General features: G+C 43.1%; 1 protein-coding gene across 1 annotated transcript in view; it reads left to right on the top strand.

The window, feature by feature from the left end:
• LOC115102119 (cadherin-4-like) overlaps positions 1 to 18,680 on the top strand; it is a 555,321-nt gene that overhangs the window by 299,569 nt on the left and 237,072 nt on the right. The window lies entirely within an intron of this gene.

The raw sequence follows: 18,680 nt of genomic DNA, 5'->3' as shown, positions 1-18,680 counted from the left end.
GTCTAGAAGGATGAGAGCAGAGGAGAGAGAGTTAGCTTTAGCAGTGCGGAGCGCCTCCGTGATACAGAGAAGAGCAGTCTCAGTTGAATGACTAGTCTTGAAACCTGACTGATTTGGATCAAGAAGGTCATTCTGAGAGATAGCGGGAGAGCTGGCCAAGGACGGCACGTTCAAGAGTTTTGGAGAGAAAAGAAAGAAGGGATACTGGTCTGTAGTTGTTGACATCGGAGGGATCGAGTGTAGGTTTTTTCAGAAGGGGTGCAACTCTCGCTCTCTTGAAGACGGAAGGGACGTAGCCAGCGGTCAGGGATGAGTTGATGAGCGAGGTGAGGTAAGGGAGGAGGTCTCCGGAAATGGTCTGGAGAAGAGAGGAGGGGATAGGGTCAAGCGGGCAGGTTGTAGGGCGGCCGGCCGTCACAAGACGCGAGATTTCATCTGGAGAGAGAGGGGAGAAAGAGGTCAGAGCACAGGGTAGGGCAGTGTGAGCAGAACCAGCGGTGTCGTTTGACTTAGCAAACGAGGATCGGATGTCGTTGGTTGTCTGGTTGGTTGAACAATTTATTTGGCCTGCTGGATCTTTAGGTGTAAAAGTGTAATCATGGCTGACATGGTTTCCCAAAGGCATACACTGAATCCTACTCTCTCACTCCCTCCAACCTTGCCCCTCGTGTTACAAGAAATGGTGGCCATTTTGAAAATGGCTTGTCTCTGTGTACTGTTCCTTCACCAAAGAACATTGGACCAAATGGTTGTGAAGGTAGTTGACCAAGTTTATGTCTGCTAATGTTTTTAAAGGGTTGATGTAAACCTCTTAGCGACTGTATTTAAAGCGGCAGAGGGTTTTCTCCTGGGTCGTCTCAGTCTGGAGCTCCCTGGGCTGTTTATAGCCCTGTGGCTGCCAGAAGAACCACTCTGAGTACTTCACCAACAACACATGACTAACTCTTCATCTGCTAATTGAGGCAAAGACTAATCCCATTTACAGCCATATCGATTTGATTCATCCCTCTTCTCTAGCTCCCCTCTGGTATCTTACATATGGTAGTCATCTCTATTGTCTCTTTGCCCACAAACAGAAGCCGTATCATGAACAATAATGTGTTAGCGATTGCAAGTTGGCTGCTATCGATGTCCCCTTCTCTCGTCTTCTCCTTCTGGGCACAAACTCACAAAACTCCTCTTTTGTACGGCCACACATTGGTTGAATCGGCAGATCAATGGTTGTGTGGAAAGAGCTTATTGTCATCGTGTTTGTGGGTTTGTGTGTGTGTGTGTGGTTCATGCATGTGTTGTGAGTGTGTGTGTGCACATGTGTGTGTGTTTGAAGGCTCTCTCTTTCATGTGTATGGACAGCGTCAGTCACACACAGAGACAGTCATTATGTTAGAACAAAACAAACACAAGCTCACTAAAGAACTCTAAAGCCAAAGATGTGTTTGGGATGGACTCTACCTTTCTTAAAAACTACAAAGAGTCACTCATTGGCCCCATTATTAAGGTCACCAACACATCTATTGGTCTCGTGTGTTTCCAAGGGTATGGAAGTCGGCCATAATAACGGCCATCTTTAAATCAGGCGACCCTGCTGACGTGAGTAACTACAGGCCCATTAGTATACTACCTGTGGTGTCAAAGGTTGTTGAAAAGTGTGTAGCAGAACAACTGATTGCCCACCTCAACAACAGCCCCTTCACATTACACTCCATGCAGTTTGGCTTCAGAGCGAAACACTCCACAGAAACGGCCAACTGCTTTCTTCTGGAAAATGTGAAGTCCAAGATGGACAAAGGGGGTGCTGTTGGGGCTGTGTTTCTGGACCTAAGGAAGGCTTTTGATACTGTTAACCATGAGATTCTCATCACAAAATTGTCCAAGTTCAACTTTTCCCCTGATGCCTTGAGATGGATGAAATCATACCTTGAAGGCAGAACTCAGTGTGTCAGAGTGAGCAATGAGCTGTCGCCCACTCGTAGCTATGATGTGGGCGTGCCCCAAGGGTCAATACTGGGGCCCCTCCTGTTCAGCCTGTACATTAATGATCTGCCTTCTGTCTGTACTGGGTCTGAATTTCAAATGTATGCAGATGATACAGTGATATATGTGCATGCAAAGAGCAAACAACAAGCTGCACAAGAACTCACTACTGTAATGGTCCAGGTTACAAAGTGGCTCAGTGACTCGTGTTTGCATCTCAATGTGAAAAAAACTGTTTGCATGTTCTTCACAAAGAGGGCAACAGATGCTACTGAGCCAGATGTCTATGTGTCAGGGAGAAGCTCCAGGTGGTATCCGATTTTAAGTACCTTGGCATCATACTTGATTCCAACCTCTCTTTTAAAAAGCATGTGAAAAGGTAATTCAAATAACTAAATTCAATCTAGCTAATTTCCGATTTATACGAAATTGTTTGACTACAGAGGTAGCAAAACTGTACTTCAAATCTATGATACTCCCCCACTTAACATACTGCTTGACTAGTTGGGCCCAAGCTTGCTGTACAACATTAAAACCTATTCAGTCTGTCTACAAACAGGCTCTCAAAGTGCTTGATAGGAAGCCCAATAGCCATCATCATTGTCACATCCTTAGAAAGCATGAGCTCTTGAGTTGGGAAAATCTTGTGCAATACACCGACGCATGTCTTGTATTCAAGATCCTTAATGGCCTGGCTCCCCCTCCACTCAATATTTTTGTTAAACAGAAAACCCAGACATATGGCAGCATATCCACAAGGTCTGCCATGAGAGGTGACTGTATAGTTCCCCTAAGGAAAAGCACCTTAAGTAAATCTGCATTCTCTGTGAGAGCTTCCCATGTCTGGAATAAACTGCCATCAGACACACATAACTGCACCACATATCACACTTTCACAAAATGCTTGAAGACCTGGCTAAAGGTCAATCAGATTTGTGAACATGGTCCCTAGCTGTGTGTTGCCGCTTTCCATGTTGTCTGTTATCTGTAGCTTGTGAGGTGTGGAAACACTTTGTTGCTTTTATGAATATTGTCTTGCTGCTTTTTGTTCTATGTTGCTCTGTCTGTATGCTATGTCTTGCTTGTCCTATGTTGCTATGTCTTGCTTGTTCTATGGTGCTATTGTCTATATTGTAATTGTTTTTAATAACCTGCCCAGGGACTGCGGTTGAAAATTAGCCGGCTGGCTAAAACCGGCACTTTTACTGAAACGTTGATTAATGTGCACTGTCCCTGTAAAAATAAAATAAACTCAACTAAACAATAGAATGGACTAATTAGGGTTTCACTTTATTTTATTATTCAATTTGACCGTTAAATCAGTCTGAAAAAAACAATTTTGTACGATTGGGGATTTGTTTTTTCAATTTGATTTAATTTATAATTAGTTGAGGTTGAATAGTCCACCTCATCAAGAACTTCACACAGCACCAGAGAGGATCCAATCTTTAAACTAGCCTTTAAAGCTATCCAGCCAACGGCATCAGGGACCAAAGTTCTTCATGCTGTTCAGCCCAAATGTTCTGCTTTATTACATTTTGAGGGAGATTTCCGTCTAAACGTGCTGAAGAGTACAGGATTGAAAGACGGAGAAAGATGACAGGGAAGGAGAGCGTGGTAAGCAAAGAGAGGGGGTTATAGACAGAAAGAGAGACATATAGTAAGAAAAGAAAGGGAGATACAGAAAGAGAAGAAGAGAAAGGGAGCCGTAAAGAAAGAGACATTCACAGACAGAGATGAGAATAAATAGTTAGTGTAGAGTTCTCCTACTGCCGTTTCCCCGTAGTCGTGCCCTCTCCTGTTATCCTTGTAGTGACAGGGGAGGGGTGCTCTTAAAGGAATGGGGCATTAATCACTCTCAAACCTGCTCCCCCGACCTCTGACCCATGCTTTTAATTGCTTCCGCTTCTCCTCTCACTGTGCTGTCTTCTGTTTTCCTCTCCTCCATCTTCACTCTCTATCCTCCCTTTGTTGTGTTGGCCCACATCAACAGGGTGCATTGAAGGAGATATTATCTCAGCGGCTGACTATCATTCCCTTCTCTGCCTTCTTTCCATCCCTCTCGCTGCTCTTTTTCTAATCTTTCTATTTCTTGAGGACACATCCTCTTGTGTTCTGTTTCTTCTCTCTCTCTCTCTCTCTCTCTCTCTCTCTCTCTCTCTCTCTATCCCAGTCAGGATGAGTGATCTGTATTTTGTGGCACATTGATATTCAAGGTGCAGTGTTGATTGGAAAAGCTCTGCCTACTCCCTTGGGTCATGTCTGTGGACACAGAGATGGAAACTAATAAAGAAATGCTGCAGAGTCACTGGCTTTTTACCTCATTATCTGCCAATGACATGCTCCCCTCAGCCAAGGTGTCACCCTGACATTTGTTTAGGCAGGAACATGGGCGAATAAGCTCAATTGAATAAAAAGAAAAGGATGAAAAGAGGGTGAAAGAAGAGGAAGGCAGGCAGAGGCAGAGAGCAGCCTGACTACCAGGTGCCAAATACCAGGCCAGACAGACAGTGGGCTGGTGCTGGTGGGCAGAGCCACCCTTACCATGGCCTCTTCATGCCAGCCAGAGTCAGAGCCAGAGAGACGTGCCTCCCAGCAGCAGCAGCTGTAGCCCCACCACAACGTATTGTATACACTAATCCTGTGTCACACACTCTGTGTGGCTCTGTATTTGGATGGGTAATACTGCTTGCTGCCTGTTTACTTAATGCTCTTATTAATGACTTTGGATTCATGTTTCTGACTCTCGCTTTGCATACCTTTTTGTTGGTGGCAAAATTAATGTTTTACAAGTTTCATGTGAGTCTCCTTTTTAGTTACAGATTTGTGAAGTTCAATGGTTACCACAGCTATTAATCTGAGAAGAAACAAGAGTAAGTACAGAGAGGTGAAAGGTCAAGTTTATGGTCAGGGTCAGAGGACCATGTCAGGTCTATTTAACATTTTAGAAGCAATAAGCTCCAATGTTTTTTGAATTGATTAACATAGCCGTTTATAGAGGTTCATTTGGAAGGGATGTAAATACAGCACTAATTTCCCATTTATTAAAACCAGTTAAGGATGCCACCCAGTGTTCTCTACCTTTGATATTTTCTTAAATTCTGTCGTCCTGTCTTGAAACTTAAATAGGTACATCTGGACCAAAGCGAGGTTGTTAAAAAACTATTGTCCTCAGATAACCTCAGATAAAGCTCCTTGGGCAGTTTTATCTCTCGACGCAAAAAAAGCTTTTGATAGACTATAATATAATGGTGATATCTTTGGCTCCAATTTCATTAATATGATACTATATATATGCCAATCCCTCAGCCATACTAATAACAGGCGATATCAATTCTGTTCCATTCAGAATAACTAGAAGTAGCAGGCAAGGTGATTCCATGTCACTTCTGATATTTTTAACGTCGATTGAGCTTCTGGCCCAGGCAATTCGACAATTGAAAGAAATTACACTAATATCGCTCAATTCTACGGATCACGTCATCTCCTTATACGCAGACGATATTGTATTTTATCTAGACAATGTATCTCAATCCCTATCAAAAGCTTTGAAGATCATAGACATATTCAGCTCCATCTCCATTTATAAAATCATTCTAACCAAGTCTGCCCTACTGCCTCTGAAGACCCTGATGGAGGATCCATTGCTACTTATTTAATCCCAATCATTTACCATTTTAAATATTTGGGAATATAACTATTTCTTTCCTTAGATTAAACCCATGTCAGAAACTTTAACAGAACACTCAAATCAATTCAATCCGACCTCAGTAGATGGACTAATATTCCAGTTGCTTTAACCAGCAGAATATCTATTGTCAAAATGAATATATTTCCACGGCAGAATTTATGTAGTTCAGTGATTCGCTTGGGTGCTTTTTAGTATTTCAGTTATTGTTGTTCTTTAGTGTTTAATCCTCTGATGTTTGTTTTCTAGTAGATATTTGTTTTTATAGTTTTTTTTTCTCCTTTGAAGGCCATTGTGTTGCATCCATGTCTGAAATGTGCTATATAAATAAAGCTTGATTTGATGCTTTGTCTCCCCTTCTAGCTATTGGGATAAAATGTGTAGCCTGGACAAAACTTACAAACTTGCAAAGAGGGAAAGACATAGGAGGACTATCCGTACCAAACTTTAAATTGCATTTCCAGTCACTAGCATTTCGTCCCATCCTAAATTTGTTTAGACATGATTCTTCTGCCCCCTGGCTGAGTATAGAGAGAAATATTGTGTATCCTATTGCCCTGGAAGAGGTGGTCTTCACTGATATATCCCTTAATCAATGTAAACTACGCTTTGGTCCTATTATTGCTCACTCAATTTCTATTTGTTGCAAAATTGAAAGGCATTGTAACTGGGAATCAAAATGGCATAACCATATTCCAATATTTCACAATAACGCCTTGTGTTATTGGAGGGCAACATTTTGCATCTCCCCAATGTTCCACATGTGGAATCTATACCCTTGCCAATATCATGGACAGTAATGGTTTGAGAACTTTCCAAGATTTGAAAGACACATACACATTACCAGGTAAATATTTTTTCTACATTTACAATTTAGTCCCGTGGGATGCCCATCTAATGATGGGATTTATAAATAAGGAGGCCCACATATTTTTTGTTTTCTTTTCCTGTTTATGTTGAATTTATTATCATTTAACCTCTGTATGTATTGTTTTATGATGTTTTTTTCTGTCTATGTGTAAGTTTTTTAAAAACGTATAATTTTACATGGAAAATGTAACTGTAACTGTAACCCTCCAACAACAACAAAAACTAATCAAATAAAATGATAGTAAAGATTCAAAGGTTCAAAGGAGGGGAATTATAGGACATACACCTGCAGCCCAGGAACCAGAAGTCAGAGGTCAGGGATGAACTTTGTGACAGCAGGGGGTTGTAGCCAGTCCTGAACACTAGAGCAGGGGGTCAGTCCAGAACAGCTACAGTGCCTTTGGAAAGTATTCAGACCCCTTGACTTTTTCCACATTGTGTTACATTACAGCCTTATTCTAAAATTGATTACATTATGTTTTTTTCAGCAATCTACACACAATACCCAATAATGACAAAGTGAAAACAGGTTTTAGACATTTTTGCAAATGTATTAAAAATTAAAAACAGAAATACTTTATTTACGTAAGTATTCAGACCCTTTCCTATGAGACTCGAAATTGAGCTCAGGTGCATCCTGCCTCCATTGATCATCAGCTTGATTTAGCCTCCAGAGGCTTCGCAATTGCATCACACCCTCCATACGGAGCCTCATAAATAGTATTTCGCTCGGGACAGAAAGAGAAGAACAGACAATGTAAGAAGTTGAAAAGAGAGAACTTTTAATGAGGTTTTGTTAGGACTTTGATAGGACCACTCTGTTGTATCATTTACCCTTTGTTACAGAAGGCCAGAGAAATATGACACAGAAACTAGAGTTTACATGTAAAACCAAACCCATCTCATTCTGTGGGACATTAGGGAAAGGGAAACTGTCATTAGTGGAGATGGCAGTCTGTGGGTTTCTAAATGATGACCTGGGGTTTGATGTGTGTTTGATTTGGTCTGACAGGCCCTTTGTGTCCGTGTATCCCACAATGCAAAGCATCGTGACTGGGTATCTCATGCAAAGCGGAGTGCACAAACAGGTTAAAAATCACATTCCAGCAGGATTCCAAAGAAATGTGACTTCTGTTATAGCCAGGGAGACAAGTTTATGTTTGTTTGTTTGTTTGTTTGTTTGTTTTCCTGATGATAACCAGCCATGGTAATTAGCCCGGCGGCTGTGATGGGTCTATCTGTCTCAGTTCTGACAGTCAGAAGATTACAGTAGCCAAACCCTCATTAAAGCAGTAGTACAGTCTCTCTGCTCTGCTAGCTAAGAAGCTATTTATTTTCTGGTGAGGTCGAGGGCAGCTCACTGGGGCCCTGGCATCATAACACAGTAGGAGGCCGTCATGCTGCTACTTCCAACCTCAGAAGTGCTCTCATTATGGACTCTTCCAGGGAAACTTTACTACTGTGCTCAGAGCCATCGGTAAACACTTCTGTGTGTGGTTAATGTGTTTGTATTGATTGAGATCTTTGACCATCTTGAGACATTTTGATACAGCCCTGAGAGCTGGTTTAGCCAGTTAGCTGTGTTTATATGTGGATCAACTCTGCCAACCCGGATGTTCTAGCTGTGTCTGAATCCTGGCTTAGGAAGACCACCATCCCAAACTACAACATTTTCAGACAAGATAGAATTGTCAAAGGGGGCGGTGTTGCAATCTACTGCAAAGATAGCCTGCAGAGTTCTGTCCTACGATCCAGGTCTGTACCCAAACAATTTGAACTTCTACTTTAAAAAATCCACCTCTCTAAAAACAAGTCTCTCACCGTTGCCGCCTGCTGTAGACCACCCTCTGCCCCCAGCTGTGCTCTGGACACCATATTTGAACTGATTGCCCCCCATCTATCTTCAGAGCTCGTGCTGCTAGGCGACCTAAACTGGAACATGCTTAACACACCAGCCATCCTACAATCTAAGTTTGATGCCCTCAATCTCACACAAATTATCAATGAACCTACCAGGTACCTCCCCAAAGCCTTAAACACGGGCACCCTCATAGATATCATCCTAACCAACTTGCCCTCTAAATACACCTCTGGTGTCTTCAACCAAGATCTCAGCGATCACTGCCTCATTGCCTGCATCCGTAATGTGTCAGCGGTCAAACGACCTCCACTCATCACTGTCAAACGCTCCCTGAAATACTTCAGCGAGTAGGCCTTTCTAATCGACCTGGCTGGGGTATCCTGGAAGGATATTGATCTCATCCCGTCAGTAGAGGATGCCTGGTTATTTAAAAAAATGTCTTCCTAAGCATCTTAAATAAGCATGCCCCATTCAAGAAATGTAGAACCAGGAACAGATATAGCCCTTGGTTCTCCCCAGACCTGACTGCCCTTAACCAACACAAAAACATCATATGGCGTTCTGCATTAGCATCGAACAGCCCCCGTGATATGCAGCTGTTCAGGGAAGCTAGAAACCATTATACACAGGCAGTTAGAAAAGCCAAGGCTAGCTTTTTCAAGCAGAAATTTGCTTCATGCAACACTAACTCAAAAAAGTTCTGGGACACTGTAAAGTCCATGGAGAATAAGAACACCTCCTCCCAGCTGCCCACTGCACTGAAGATAGGAAACACTGTCACCACTGATAAATCCACTCTAATTGAGAATTTCAATAAGCATTTTTCTACGGCTGGCCATGCTTTCCACCTGGCTACTCCTACCCCGGTCAACAGCACTGCACCCCCCACAGCAACTCGCCCAAGCCTTCCCCATTTCTCCTTCTCCCAAATCCAGTCAGCTGATGTTCTGAAAGAGCTGCAAAATCTGGACCCCTACAAATCAGCCGGGCTAGACAATCTGGACCCTTTCTTTCTAAAATGATCTGCCGAAATTGTTGCCACCCCTATTACTAGCCTGTTCAACCTCTCTTCAAAGGGGGGGGGACACTCTTGACCCAAACTGCTACAGACCTATATCTATCCTACCCTGCCTTCCTAAGGTCTTCGAAAGCCAAGTCAACAAACAGATTACTGACCATTTCGAATCTCACCATACCTTCTCTGCTATGCAATCTGGTTTCAGAGCTGGTCATGGGTGCACCTCAGCCACGCACAAGGTCCTAAACGATATCTTAACCGCCATCGATAAGAAATATTACTGTGCAGCCGTATTCATTGATCTGACCAAGGCTTTCGACTCTGTCAATCACCACATCCTCATTGGCAGACTCGACAGCCTTGGTTTCTCAAAAGATTTGCCTCGCCTGGTTCACCAACTACTTCTCTGATAGAGTTCAGTGTGTCAAATTGAAGGGTCTGCTGTCCGGACCTCTGGCAGTCTCTATGGGGGTGCCACAGGGTTCAATTCTTGGACCGACTCTCTTCTCTGTATACATCAATGATGTCGCTCTTGCTGCTGGTGAGTCTCTGATCCACCTCTACGTAGACGACACCATTCTGTATACCTCTGGCCCTTCTTTGGACACTGTGTTAACAACCCTCCAGGCAAGCTTCAATGCCATACAACTCTCCTTCCGTGGCCTCCAATTGCTCTTAAATACAAGTAAAACTAAATGCATGCTCTTCAACCGATCGCTGCCTGCACCTGCCCGCCTGTCCAACATCACTACTCTGGACGGCTCTGACTTAGAATACGTGGAGAACTACAAATACCTAGGTGTCTGGTTAGACTGTAAACTCTCCTTCCAGACCCACATCAAACATCTCCAATCCAAAGTTAAATCTAGTATTGGCTTCCTATTTCGCAACAAAGCATCCTTCACTCATGCTGCCAAACATACCCTTGTAAAACTGACCATCCTACCAATCCTCGACTTCGGCGATGTCATTTACAAAATAGCCTCCAATACCCTACTCAACAAATTGGATGCAGTCTATCACAGTGCCATCCATTTTGTCACCAAAGCCCCATATACTACCCACCATTGCGACCTGTACGCTCTCATTAGCTAGCCCTCGCTTTATACTCATCGCCAAACCCACTGGCTCCATGTCATCTACAAGACCCTGCTAGGTAAAGTCCCCCCTTATCTCAGCTCGCTGGTCACCATAGCATCACCCACCTGTAGCACGCGCTCCAGCAGGTATATCTCTCTGGTCACCCCCAAAACCAATTCTTTCTTTGTCCGCCTCTCCTTCCAGTTCTCTGCTGCCAATGACTGGAACAAACTACAAAAATCTCTGAAACTGGAAACACTTATCTCCCTCACTAGCTTTAAGCACCAACTGTCAGAGCAGCTCACAGATTACTGCACCTGTACATAGCCCACCTATAATTTAGCCCAAACAACTACCTCTTTCCCTACTGTATTTATTTATTTGTTTTGCTCCTTTGCACCCCATTATTTTTTATTTTTACTTTGCACATTCTTCCACTACAAATCTACCATTCCAGTGTTTTACTTGCTATATTGTATTTACTTTGCCACCATGGCCTTTTTTTGCCTTTACCTCCCTTATCTCACCTCATTTGCTCACATCGTATATAGACTTGTTTATACTGTATTATTGACTGTATGTTTGTTTTACTCCATGTGTAACTCTGTGTCGTGGTATGTGTCGAACTGCTTTGCTTTATCTTGGCCAGGTCGCAATTGTAAATGAGAACTTGTTCTCATTTACATTACATTTACATTTAAGTCATTTAGCAGACGCTCTTATCCAGAGCGACTTACAAATTGGTGCATTCACCTTATGACATCCAGTGGAACAGTAGTGCATCTAAATCTTTTAAGGGGGGGGGTGAGAGGGATTACTTTATCTTATCCTAGGTATTCCTTAAAGAGGTGGGGTTTCAGGTGTCTCCGGAAGGTGGTGATTGACTCCGCTGTCCTGGCGTCGTGAGGTAGTTTGTTCCACCATTGGGGGGCCAGAGCAGCGAACAGTTTTGACTGTCTACCTGGTTAAATAAAGGTGAAATAAAAAAATAAATTAAAAAAAACTGCTACTATAGAGCCTTACTTCTCCAGTAGATGCCTGTAGTATCCATGTAACATACGTTCCGCACCGTTGGCTCCGTTCAGCCCCTCTCTCCTCCCAGCACGATATCCTCCTGCCTTCCACCTCCTCTTTCATGTGCCAAGAGACGGTGCTGAAGGCAAGCGCTGACAAAATGTTGTCATTATCTTAGCGTTAGCGGGCCGCCCACGCCACGCCTCTCATTCATTCCACAGCTAGCCCAATGGCCCCAGAGTGAGAGAGAGGAGCGTGTGGGCGAGAGAGAAGGCATTCTCTTCTGTGTTTAGAGAGAAAGAGAGAGAGAGAGAGAGAGAGAGAGAGAGAGTAGCAGTGTGTGTAGCAGTAAAATAATATGTCATATGAAAAGAACAATGATTTGATTGCAAGCCAAGCTGCTCTAATAGAGATAGAGTATATAGGAAATAGATTAAGCTAGTCTCGAAGTAACAGGCATGAAATGGCTACTGTGATAGTTGGGCTGACAGTTAAAACAAGGACGAGAGCCTAAGAAAGAGATTCATTTTCGATATAGATCAATAAATTACGCCTTTGTGCCACTTGCCATCACTCAACACTCAGTCTTCCCTGTGGAGTGTCATTGATATGGTTATACATGTATTCTTTTATTTAACTAGGCAAGTCAGTTTAAGAACAAATCCCCCCCCCCAGGGTACGCCCTCCCCTAACCCCACAACACCTAACATTAAACACAAACACACATGTATGCACAAAAGCCATGTGATTTGTCCCACAGAGAGCAGTGTCTTGCTGGGTGTTTGTGACAGCAGTATCAGTGGGAGAGAGAGCGTGGGCCAGGCTAAGAAAAGACAAGCTCAGTGCTGGTGATTCAGCTCTTAAGTCCAGCTGTGAAGCCTGATTCATTTGCTCTTTAATGGCAATCATAACTCACTGTGCTCATAACTCATTTGTAATGTCTTGTACATCAATAGTAGGGGAGCTTTATAATGACCCAGGCCTTTGCTGGCAGAGTGTGTTTAATGCATCGCTGCAGGGCGTAGAGTTCTACAAATGCTGTGTTCAACAATCACTTTCCTCTTTCCAAGAGTCATCATTTGTTTTCTTAGTGCAATGTGCACTCCAGGGGGTTTGGAGTAAAAGTTTTTAGAAGTACATTTTATTTTAGTGGAGCTATTTTGGTGTTTGGGTTCTTCTGACAACTCCAGTTCGGTTGTTCCTAATTTAGAGAACAGAGGTTGGAGTTGCTCATTATGGGGTGATTGGACTGTGGTAATGTGTCACTTGTCAGGGAGCGGAGCGTGGTACGATGCTAATGAGTTGAGCTGGAGGCCGTTTCTCTGGGCCCGTCCTGGCAGAGTGTGCGAGTGTGATTGAACGTGTGATCTCATTGCTGGAGGTGTCCCTTGCTGTATCTAAGAATAGAACTAACCCGAGCTAGGCTATAACACTGTATATTATGGTGGGAATGTGAGACAGTAGGATCATTATAAATGTGTTCAGTCTCAGGCTCAACAGTGGCGAGGAAAGTGTTGAAAACACACCATGAAATTGCACATCTATCCCACTCCTGTGTACAAGACAATGGCTTGATGTATGATTTCAAGGAGAGACATTCACTCACTTTCAGTCTCTAGAATAGCCTAACAAATATAGTAAGTCTTTCACCCCCCCCCTCAACCATGTTAAACCCAATGTCCTTAGACTGAACTCTCGTTAGTGTAATTTCCCACCCCCCACCAGAAATCTCCAGTGCTCCTAACCCAGAAAACTGTCATTTCTCCTTCAACATTAAATATCATTCAATTTATTTCCTTTCCCATCTTCCTCTCCTTCCTCCTCCGGGGAGTTTTCCTCACTTTGCTTTTGACGGATAAACTTGTGAGGGCTTCTAGAAGTGACAAGGTGTGACTGACAGGGGACTCTGTCTAATCCGTAGTTACATATCCCCCCCCCCCACACACACACACGTCTACCACCCCATTTACCCCCTCCCCTCCTCCCCAGGGTTATACAACTTTCCCTCCACTCTCTCCATGCCTGTTTTGCCAGACGCGTGGTTGGGATTAGCTAAAGCGATTATCAGGAGCTTTTGCAGTTTTGTGCAGATGAATCATGGTAATGCTACACAGTGAAGCGCCTCATGCATTCCTAAGCCCCCTCTACACATCTCTCTGATTCTCCCAAACGACACAGCGAGCCAGTTGGCTTCACCTAACTAAGCCAGGTGGAGGCACCTTCAAACACACACACGGAAACATGCACACACGTGCACACACATAAACACACCTGGATCTGTATGGTTGCCAGGACAAATACAGGAATAAGCATCAATGCGTGGTTCCACGTCAGCTCTAGCAGACAATTCTCACATAGGAACTTAATTGGGAGGAAGGATGTTTAAAATGCTTTTTACAATTTTATCACTAACCATTTTTTCGAAATCCCGCTTTAGACCTATACATGCCTCCTGTAAAACCCTATGATCTGTGAACCGTAGATGATACAGACAACATCATGGTGTCATTATACTCCTTACAGTGTTCTCTCAAATATGGAGGAAGTCTAGATTCTGCAATACACATTTTCACATTAATTTATTCAACATTAAAAAGTATATCTCAAAACGACCCTTTTTAGATTTTTTTGACATTTTGTTTGTAAGAATATACCCTTCAAACACCTCACATTTTCAGAATGGGCTCTCTGTTACCTTTCATGATATGACACATTTTATACATAGAAATTTACATTATAGGTAATTTTAACCCCATTAAGTCTAGGCCCTTGATCGCAATATGTACAAAGCTAAGATATGGAATTGTTTAAGATGGTCATGTGGATGCTGTAGAGCGAAACAACCAACACTGTTATGTTTGTTCGTGGTGGCGACTTATTCGTTTGTAGCTCAAACGGTTCGGGTTTTACAGACAATTTTGTGACAATATTATTTTCCGGATCCTCTCATGTGTAGAAAAAGATTGCTTTCACAAGCCCCATGTTATGGAACAGGTACATACTTTACATTGGCAGAAAGACGGGATTGAGCTGCAGCCACTACGGTAAGTCATTAACATTAACACACAGCGAGATATTCAATGTTCAAAACAATGACATCACCGCGTGACGCACTAGGTGGTTTTAATCAATCACAGCCCTCCTTTAGGATTACACATTCAGCAAGTCACCAGCAGAGGGAGTTCCCTTTGAATCCATTTTCCTATTCACTGTGTTGGTGGTGCTCATAAAATGTATCATCATTTTAGAATTAGCAGAGAGCCCACTGGAAATTTGCTGTAGGCCTATTTGTAGTGTATATTGTTCCAAACAATATGTCTTAAAATTAACCAAATTTAAAAGGTTTGTTTAGAGATATCCATGTTTTTTATGTTGAATAAATTAATGTTATTATAAATCATATAAATAAAATCTGACATACTCTATATTTTAGAGCACACTATAAGGAGTATAATGACAAGATGTGTCAAGAACAGTTCACAGATCATAGGATCTTACAGGAGGAATGTATATTTCTAAAAAGTCAACTTTCATCGTGATTTTCTCAAAGATGGTTTGTGATACAAATGTAAAAAGCATTTCAAACATCCTTCCTCCTAATGAAGTTTATATGTGAGAAATGTCAGAACAATCTGAGATACCAAAAATGTTTTCCTCTCCCTCTGTCGTAGAGTTGCCACGATGCAGAGAGCAAACTACACTGTAAGATAGCCATATTTCATTGCTGTGTACAGTTATAATTTCTTGGATTCGGATGCACACTCTATCCTCCCCTGCTTCTCTAGTCCTAGGCATTAAATGTGACATGATAGCTTTGTTTTTTTTACACTCAATCAGATGTAGCTCTCACACACACACCCTGTGGGAGAGAGGAATGCCTTTGGCGCTTTCTGACTTTGCTACAATGTTAAACATTTCCCAAACATGTTCGCCTTAAGGGTAGTTTAACTCAGTGTGTACTGTTCAACATTACCATAGTGGATTGCTATCAAATGTCCATACTTCAACACAAAACATAAACCATTTAGAATATGCACTTCTGATCACCATCACTGTCACCGTTATGACTTATGTCGTCTAGTTGAAGTTTAAAAAAATATATATTTAACCTTTATTTAACCTGGTAGGCTAGTTGAGAACAAGTTCTCATTTACAACTGCGACCTGGCCAAGAATAAAGCAAAGCAGTTCGACACATACAACAACACAGTTACACATGGAATAAACAAACATACAGTCAATAATACAGTAGACGTCTATATACAGTGTGCAAATGAAGAAAGATAAGGGAGGTAAGACAATAAATAGGCCATAGTAGCGAAGTAATTACAATTTACCAATTAAACACTGGAGTGATTGATGTGTAGAAGATGAATGTGCAAGTAAAGATACTGGGGTGCAAAGGAGCAAGATAAATAAATAAATACAGTATGGGGATGAGGTAGTTGGATGGGCTATATTACAGATGGGCTATGTACAGGTGCAGTGATCTGTGAGCTGCTCTGACAGCTGGTGTTTAAAGCTAGTGAGGGAGATATGAGTCTTCAGTGATTTTTGCAGTTTATTCCAGTCATTGGCAGCAGAGAACTGGAAGGAAAGGCGGCCAAAGGAGGAATTGGCTTTCGGGGTGACTAGTGAGATATACCTGCTGGAGCGCGCGCTACGGGTGGGTGCTGCTATGGTGACCAGTGAGCTGAGATAAGGCTTTACCTAGGCTTTACCTAGCAGAGACTTGTAGATGACCTGGAGCCAATTGGTTTGGCGACGAGTATGAAGCGAGGGCCAGCCAATGAGAGCGTGCAGGTCGCAATGATGGGTGTATATGAGGCTTTGGTGACAAAACAGATGGCACTGTGATAGACTGCATCCAATTTGTTGAGTAGAGTGTTGGAGGCTATTTTGTATATGACATCACCGAAGTAGAGGATCGGTAGGATGGTCAGTTTTACGAGGGTATGTTTGGCAGCATGAGTGAAGGATGCTTTGTTTGCGGAATAGTTAGCCGATTATAGATTTAATTTTGGATTGGAGATGTTTAATGTGAGTCTGGAAGGAGAGTTTACAGTCTAACCAGACACCTAGGTATTTGTAGTTGTCCACATATTCTAATCAGAACCGTCCAGAGTAGTGATGCAGGAAGGTGCAGGCAGCGATCGGTTGAAGAGCATGCATTTAGTTTTACTTGCATTTAAGAGCAGTTGGAGGCAACGGAAGGAGAGTTGTATGGCATTGAAGCTCGTCTATAGGTTAGTTAACACTGTGTCCAAAGAAGGGCCAGAAGTATAGAGAATGGTGTCGTCTGTGTAGAGGTGGATCAGAGAATCACCAGCAGCAAGAGTGACATCATTGATGTATACAGAGAAGAGAGTCGGACCGAGAATTGAACGCTGTGGCACCCCCATAGAGACTGCCAGAGGTCCGGACAACAGGCCCTCCAAATTGACACACTGAACTCTATCAGAGAAGTAGTTGGTTAACCAGGCGAGGCAGTCATTTGAGAAACCAAGGCTGTTTAGTCTGCTGATAAGAATGTGGTGATTGACAGAGTCGAAAGCCTTGGCCAGGTCGATGAACACGACTGCACAGTAATGCACAGTAATGTCTCTTATCGATGGAGGTTATGATATCGTTTAGGACCTTGAGCATGGCTGAGGTGCACCCTTGACCAGCTCTGAAACTAGATTGCATAGTGGCAAAGGTACATTGGGATTCGAAATGGTCTGAAACCTGTTTAACTTGGCTTCTCGAAGACCTTAGAGAGGCAGGGTAGGATAGATAGGTAGTTGGCAGTTTGGGTCTAGGGGGTCTCCCCCTTTGAAAGGGGGATGATTGCGGCAGCTTTCGAATCTTTGGGAATCTCAGACGATACGAAAGAGAGATTGAACAGGCTAGTAATAGGGGTTGCAACAATTTCGGCAGATCATTTTAGAAAGAGAGGGTCCAGATTGTCTAGCCCGGCTGATTTGTAGTGGTCAAGATTTTGCAGCTCTTTCAGAACATCAGCTATCTGGATTTGGGTGAAGGAGAAATGGGGAGGCTTGGGCGAGTTGCTGTGGGTGTGCCGAGCAGTTGACCGGGGTAGGGGTAGCCAGGTAGAAAGAATTCCCAGCCATAGAAAAATGCTTATTGAAATTCTCAGTTGTAGTGGATTTATCGGTGGAGACAGTGTTTCCTAGTCTCAGTGCAGTGGGCAGCTGGGAGGAGGTGCTCTTATTGTCCATGGACTCTACAGTGTCCCAGAACTTTTTTGAGTTTGTGCTACAGGATGCAAACTTCTGTTTGAAAAAAGCTAGCCTTTTTAAGTTAAGAACATTAAGTTTCTCTCCAACTCTGTATTTCTCGTACTCTCCATTCCTCTCCTCTCTCTCTCAGACTTTATGCTACTCAATAACTCTGCTCCTGCAGATGGCTTGGACTAATTGCAAAGCCTTGTTGCGGTTCTTCTTCACACTCCATCCTCCTTTCCTCACAAACAGATAATCATGGCCCTGTTTTTTTCCCTGCCTCTTCCAAAAACTCTTGAGGATGTTCTCATTAACAGGACTTGTCATTTACTCATGTATTCCCCCCCTTTCCACCACACGCCACCCAGCACCCTCTCCTCGTGGCGGGTGTGGATGGTTTCTCCCTGGAAGCTCCAGGGCCCTCTCCTTTTCAACCACACAAAAATTAGCTGCAGCTTCTCAGACAGCCTGTTTAAATTATTATCTGTGCGTGGGTGGTGGATGGTGTAAGGTGTGTATTTGTGTGTGGGTGTGCGTGCATGCCTGCCTGTCTGCATGTGTGAGTATGTGTGTTTATTCATTTTTGCGTGCATGTGCACGTGTGTGTGTGTCAGAAATAAAGTGTGTGTGTTGTACCACTAGGACCTCTATATGCTACCTGCCAGGCACCTCAGGCTCAAGGGTGAATCCTCCTCCTACAGAAACACTCTTACACTGGTGTGCGTAGACCGTTGTGTAGACTGGAGTGTGTAGACTGGTGTGTGTAGACTGGAGTGTGTGCTGTAGAGTGTCTATGGAGTGTCTGAAGTGTCTGCATTGTGTGAAGGTGTGTGACTTGTCAAGGCTAATCAGTCCATCATAGGAGTGTGTCTCTTAACAACAGCTGCCTTCCCAGACACACTCTCACCTGTAGGAGGAGAGAAGGGGAGATGGAGAGAAAAAAAGATAACAA

This window comes from Oncorhynchus nerka, linkage group LG20 (genome assembly GCF_034236695.1).
Source record: "Oncorhynchus nerka isolate Pitt River linkage group LG20, Oner_Uvic_2.0, whole genome shotgun sequence".
Classification (NCBI taxonomy): Eukaryota; Metazoa; Chordata; class Actinopteri; order Salmoniformes; family Salmonidae; genus Oncorhynchus; species Oncorhynchus nerka.
The sequence above is the reverse complement of the archived record's forward strand: the minus strand, read 5'-3'. Positions and strand labels throughout refer to the sequence as shown.